The sequence below is a fragment of the Neltuma alba genome, unplaced genomic scaffold (assembly GCF_004799145.2).
Source record: "Neltuma alba isolate B1F8T4 unplaced genomic scaffold, ASM479914v2 tig00010369_pilon, whole genome shotgun sequence".
Classification (NCBI taxonomy): domain Eukaryota; kingdom Viridiplantae; phylum Streptophyta; class Magnoliopsida; order Fabales; family Fabaceae; genus Neltuma; species Neltuma alba.
In genome coordinates, this window is record NW_021635274.1 from 475,675 (window position 1) to 481,979 (window position 6,305).

Below are 6,305 nucleotides of genomic sequence, written 5' to 3' on the forward strand. Positions count from 1 at the left end.
AAAAGGAAAAATTAATTTGAATGTCCTTATAGTTTTCTTTAATTTTGAATCAGGTCCTTCAAATTTTTTTTCCTTTTTTATCGAGTCTTTTGGACTTTTCATCCTTACATCTATTAATCCCTCTTGTAAAATGTAAACTAACAGTGTTAGAAATTTTCGTTAACTACTTTGAAGCTCTCCTGTCTTTAACCATTGCTAATGATCCCCACTATTCTCCTGAAGTAGGGTAAGTGGCTCACGGTTCTTTCTCATCTCTCTATACTGCCTTCCCTTCCCTTAGTCGCAAAGTCATGTGTAACCTCTTCAACCTATGCTCTCCAGTATTGACAATGATGCTCTTTCTCCCTCTCGGTCTGTATTTATACACACAAACATACTAATCACCTTTAAGTGAGAACTGTAGGGTTGTCATTGAAGTTCTGAGCCAGAGTTAGTTATGCACTCAGTGCTCGTTTTTAAAGGAGGTTTTATTTTTTGTGTTGGAAATAGAGCCAAATAGAGTATTCTATTAATTAATAGAAGTGCTCATCTCACGTAGAAGATGAAAAATTGGGTTTGCAGAAGCACGAGTTTCTTAAACTTACCGTATGGGGGCTGCGCTCTTACGACTATCTCGATGGAGAAGGCCATCCATAGGAATCAATGGAGAGGCAATGTAAAGAGATACATGAGCTTCTGGCCAAATTTGTGCTTGAGGCCTAAGATTGTTTTTATAATAAAACCCGCGCTTATGATACCTACGTGGACGATCTGCCTCCATCTTCATATGTACATATTCTTTCTGGTCCTTAATATAAAAGTTAATTGATTAATTTAAGTATATTGACAAAATTAGTTATTTATATGTAATAAGAATGTGGTGCTTGTCCTAAAATATTCTTACTAATCAAGTGTATTGGTTAAAACTATTATTATTGCAATGGTTGTCTTGGAAAAAATGAGATAAATATGAAAGACAAAGTAAATTAGGATTTTATATTTAGGACTAAAATAAAAATCAAACAAGTTTTTATATTAAGTAATGGAGGTAGTATATACACACATTATATCCTTATAAGTCACATGTTCCATAGCTAACGTACGCTTGTACTCTCGAACTTTCATATAACGCCCTCTATTGATAATATTTATTTAATCAAAGACAATGCTAGTCCGCTTGCGTGCTTTACCTATCTTTCTTGTACTCTTTCAGGAAACTGTCCCCCATTTAATTGGATGAGCTAATCATACTGTTCATTCTTGCAATATCACCAATCGCAATGTTGCAGGCGAAGGCCGAGGATGATCAAAGGTCGTCACATTAATTTTTCCTTGTTAATATTATAACTATGTGATGTTCATAATATTTTTTTTAGCCATGGATGTCCATAACATTTAAGAATGGGGCTCTTAAGCTTCCATCTTATATTGAATTTCGTTATATTTTATAACTCCCAAATCATATTGAAGGGTCACTGGTATTTACTCACGTACTTGTAATGTTTTAGATTAGTCTTTAATGTTGAGGTCTCATAAATAGATGATGATGTACACATATTTGAAACAATGAATGAGCTAAATAAGAATTACTCTCTATTTCTCCTTCCATCTTCTCTTATCCTCTCCATCTTTCTCATCAAAATCTCTTGTAATTTTCTTAATTATTTTTATAATACATTAAATAATAAATAATTTCTAGATGTGCATTAAATGATGAATAATTTGTAGATGTCCATCTTTATCTTTCGTTTCGTTTCATTGCTGATTTGTAGAACTCTCTTTTCTCGATTGGGAGTTTGACATCACCTCACACCATAAAGGGGAAGAAAGGCTCGATTTTATTTAGTCAAATACTGCCTCCGGTCCTGTTTATAAGATATCATTTGTAGATTACAAATAAAGTCTTATAATTAGAACCGAAGGTAGTATATCTTATTTTGGACTGGACCACAAGAAAAATAATGAATCAAAGCAAAGCAGATTTTATTCGTTCTAACACTAAAAGCAATTTCTTTTTTTTTTCTTAAGGAATTTGAACTATATTTCGATTCCGAGCTATTTGCATTTTAGCATATTGCAACTTGGGGAATGTTCTGGCTCAAGCTTTGTGTGAAGAGGAAGAACAATGGCTTCTGATAAATTACAGCTATATATGGATGAGAAATATGATATATGTAACTGGTGAGAACTAGATGGATAAATTTTAAAAGGTGTAATTGATACTTTTGTGGATCCTTACATATAGTTTGATATCGAATTTCGATTTTGCTCTCTTCAGTTTTAAAATGTGGTTTTTGATCCTCTATAGTTTCATAAGAATTTAGTTTGAGGTTAATGACGCTAACTTTATTTAATGCTACTAAAATCAAAATTCATTGAAAGTACAAGGATGAGAACAAAAACTCCTAGTATTAGTTTGCTCATTTACTTTTAACCCGTTCTGAACTTTTTTTCCTCAAAATTTCTAACCACTTCAATTATTAAAGAAAAACATGATTTTTAAATAATTAGTAATAAATTGCTCCCCTCTCAATCATCAGTAATTGCATTGAAATTTGTGTAGATTTACAGTTGAATTGAGAAAATGAATAATAAATTAATAATGCATAGTTATTACTATTAACCATCAAATTTGAACCCTCTGCCCTAAGCTTCTTGCAATTGCAGGTATCTGTTAGAGTTCATAGGTTGGGTTTGGTTTGGTGCTAGACCTGGTTAATGAACACTTGGACTTGGTGAGGTTAATTAATTTAATCTAATACCAAAAAAAAAATTCAAAAATTCATGCAAGGAAAAAAAAAAATTGATTACTAACAAAAGAAGGATAGCGTTTTCAACATTAATAGGAGTTAAGATTGTCTCCTTTATCTAATAAATACAAGCCTCTACGTAATAAAAATAATGAGTAAAACCGAAAAGACCTAGTAGTGGAGCTTCCAGTGTGTGTGTCAAACAAAAATTGATATATATATTCCCTCCGGTCTACAATATGTATAAGTCATTTTAACCAATTCTTCAATATCAAAAAATGATAGTTAATTCATCAAATGAAAAACTAATTTCCTAGTCTTTTTAGTTTTTCTTGATTTTGAATTAGATCCCTATATTTTTTTTTTCTTTTTATCATATCCTTTAAGCAGTTAACTTGATTAGTCCTTTATGTTTAAAACCATTTAATAAATGTTAACAGTGTAAAGAATTTGTTGAATAGCAATGAGTTGGCAGACACATATATAAGGGGATCCAACTAAGCATCCGAATGGGGGAAAAAGAAAATCTCAAAAAAAGCCATTGCTCTTTCAAGGTTGCCCCTGCAATTAGATCTTTATTCTTTCATATTTCACCTTCACCCACTCTGATTGGACTCTCCAATCACTGTACGACACCATCTCCAGCACGCCCTACCGCTAGCGAGGCCGACCTTCATCACAGATGGCGGAGACTCTTCCCTCATGGATCCTACTAACCATCATCATCGATGCAAGGGACTTCACTAGAGGGACATTCTCCGGCACCTTTTGGCGGTCCAACGGAGGCAAGGCGGATCTGAACCAAAGCGGAGAATGAGGCGAGTCTACCTAAGTGGAGGCCCAGAAGTTCTCGATAAATTTTTTTACATTGTTGGAGCACTTGGTGGGAATAGTTCTTTGAAAAATACAACAAGAGATGAAGAAGAAGGTGATGCACGATGTCTTTAAAACGCGGGCAGTACTTTTCTTTAGGTTTAATTCGCCCTCACCTATTCTTATCTTATAGGGTGCAAGTTGAGTTGATTAGCAAATTTCTTTCAGGATAGAATGAAGACTCTTAAACATAGATTGCACTTTCAAGATTCAAGCGAAGACAATAATGACCTTTACAAAGTGATGATTTGACTCTCTATGTATACCAAACATAAAGGCAATGAGTTTGATCTTTGTGTTTATATTGTGTCATGTCCAAATGAAGTGATGGTGAGGGGTTTATATAGATCATAGAATGATGTCTTGAAAAGATACCTTTTGAAATAATACCTTATTAAATAAAAAATCACAACCATATGTTCGTTCATGAACCAACATAATTTAAATAAATAAAATGTATTTAATATGTAGGGTCTTTTAGTATTATAACTTCTTACATAACCCTTTATATAAATATATTAATTTATATGAAGACACAACCCCTCATATAAATATATTAATTTATACAAGAACACAACTCTTCAAATAAATTTATTAATTTATATGAAGACATAATCCCTCATATAAATTTAATAATTTAATAAATTTACATAAAGACAACATTTCAAAAATAGATCTCTTCATTTTAAAAATATTCCTACAACCCACCATCATTTTTAAAACGAACCTATACTCTTATCATTTTGTAAATATCATATTTTTAGTAAAAGTATCTCAAAGATTTGAACCTTTATCTAAGCAATATGATAGATTAAACTTTGAACCAATTATCTCATATAAACAGGAGTGCATGACTCACACGTGGGATCTCAGACCACTGTACGCCACTTAAAATAACACATTTATGGCTTGTATCCATATCCTTTTCATGTAGAGTTTTCGAAGCCAAGCCCATAAGCTCCTAGAAGTCGCACCACTTCACTCTCATATAGTTAGACTTTGTCAAGAGTACCACTATGATTAATGCTCTAGCAAATATATGCTTACAGGTCCATTAAGAGTCAAATTAAAGCTCAACCTTTCCCTTTTAAATCTCATAGTTACCAAGTACTTTTTAACTTTATGATGTATAAACATGTCAAGTAATTGCAATCACTCTAATAGTGTACTTTCACCATTAAACTCAAGATTTGATATAATGGTCAAGTATAAGTTGGGTTTTTATTATCAGTAGTCAGTGTTTATAGGGTTTTAATCCCATCCTCTTTGATGTTTTCAACAGCATTTCCCTTGCTAGACCTTTCATTAAGGGTATGTTTGGCTCAATGAGAGGAAGGGGAGGAGAGAGATTTTAATGGAGGGAAGGAGAGCAAAAGGATTTTAATATTATCTTGTTTAGATTTATAAAAAAAAAAAAAAGAGGAAGGGAAGGGAAAAATATTTTAATATGGACAATTTTACTCTTATTTTATTTAAGATATGGGTATAATGATCACAACATGACAAAATATAGACATAATAGTCACAACATGGCAAAATATGGGCATAATAGTCACAACATGGCAAAATATTGTCCTTTCCCTCCAAATCCTCCCAATTTTGGAGGGGAGGTTTAGGAGGTGGGGTGAGGAGAGGAAAAATTTTAAAAAATTTTCCCTCACCTCCTAAAATTTGTGTTTTGCCAAACAAGAGGAAATAATTAAAATCCCTCCCCTTCCCTCCCCTCCCTCCCAAATCCCTCATACCAAACACATCCTAAGGATCTGCAAGGTTTAATTTAGATCTCATATAACTTATGGATATAACTTTACTCATAATCAGATCCTTCGCAGAATTATATCTCAATCCAATATGTCATGATTTCTCATTATAAACTTGGTTATAAGCCTTTGAAAGAGTAGACTGACTATTACAATAGATAAATATTAGTACCATTAACTTGGGCCATATAAGAATTCCAAGTAATAAATTTCTGAGCCATTCTGCTTCCTTGTTACTTGTAGCCAATGCTATAAACTTTGAATCTATGATAGAGTCTATAATGCAGGTTTGTTTCTTAAATCCTTAAAAAATAGCATCCCCATCTAAAGTAAAGACCCATCCACTTGTGGAAACATGATCCTCTAAGTAACTTATCTAATTGGATTTGTATATCCTTGCAAAATTAAAGCATTACCACTACAGGTCAAATTATAGTCAAATGTTCATTTCAGGTACCTTAACACTCTATCCACGGCATACCAATGATTCTAACTTGGATTGCTCATATATATACTTAAATTTCCTACAGTATATGCTATATCTGGTCTTGTATATGTCTTAGCATACACCAAACATCCAATTACCTTTGAATAATCATGGTATCTCACCGACAACCTTTGCTTGGTACTATTTTTATACTAGAATCAAATGGAGTAGAAACAAGACAACAATCAAGATAATTAAACTTCTTTAATAATTTCTCAATGTAATGAGATTGGGAAAGACTAAGACAATTATTATCTATAATAATCTTGATTCCTAGTATGACGTCTGTTTCTCCCATATCTTTCATGTCAAAATTTTCAGACAATAATTTCTTTATTTTATTTACTTCATTCAAATCAGTACCAAAAATTAACATGTCATCTACATATAAACAAATCATAACACTTTTTCTATTATGAAACTTACTATAAACACATTTGTCAGATTCATTGATTT